Below are 912 nucleotides of genomic sequence, written 5' to 3' on the forward strand. Positions count from 1 at the left end.
TAAAAAGGCCCATGGGAGAAGGCCCTCCAGTTGAGCTTGTTTGATGGGTAGCTAGGCTCTAATCCCCTGGGGAGGAAACCTCGCCGGGTGACAGTGTCCACGAGGGGCTGGCTGCGCGGCAGGAACCTCAAGATCCCGGCAAAGAACCACACCTTGGGAGCAAAGGCGACGCCTAAGTGGGTCTCAGGGCAGGGCGAACCTCGGAGGCCTGGCGCCTGGAGACCCCGACCGGGCACAGGAATGGGCGGTCCGAGGTTGGGATGTCGCCTCCAAAAGCCGCGGGGACACAGCTGGCTTCCTGCGGAGCTCGCGCCCGCCTGAGCCTCAGGATATGAACGCCCTTCTGACCCCGGAGTCCCGCGTGCACCCAAAAACCGGGAGAGGAAGGGATGACTTGCGGAGGAGGGTCGGGGTGACCGCGGAGAAGTGAAAGCGGCCTAAAATGGGCGACGCCGGGCAAGTCTTTATCAGTGCAGCCGACTGCAGGAGCCGCCATTTGGTGGCGGATTTCGGCATTTCATAGCACGTTGTGCCGAACGTCACAACTGGCTTGCCTACGTGGCATGATCGTTTTTTTTAAGCCGCGGTTTTTAAAAATGTAAATCTCTTTTTAGGTCGTCCCGCGCCCCCTGTAGTGCGAACCCGTCGCCCACTGCCGGCGGAAGGCTCTGCTTGCCCCTGGACCTGGGCGGGGGGCCGTCCCTCGGGAAGAAACCGGGCTCGCCGATGTAGCCCAGCGCAGACCTAACGGGGTGTTACTCTCTCCTTTTTTCTAAGACTGGGGCGATTCCGAGCCCGCAGCTTTCCTCTCCCCAGTGATGAGAATCTCATTTCCTTGGGGTTGTGACGGGCATGGTGTCCTCACCGGCCCACGTCCCCGCCCTATTCTCCGGCTTCACACCTCTCAGCCGG

Source organism: Pteropus vampyrus, unplaced genomic scaffold (genome assembly GCF_000151845.1).
Source record: "Pteropus vampyrus isolate Shadow unplaced genomic scaffold, Pvam_2.0 Scaffold96, whole genome shotgun sequence".
In the NCBI taxonomy this organism is placed as follows: domain Eukaryota; kingdom Metazoa; phylum Chordata; class Mammalia; order Chiroptera; family Pteropodidae; genus Pteropus; species Pteropus vampyrus.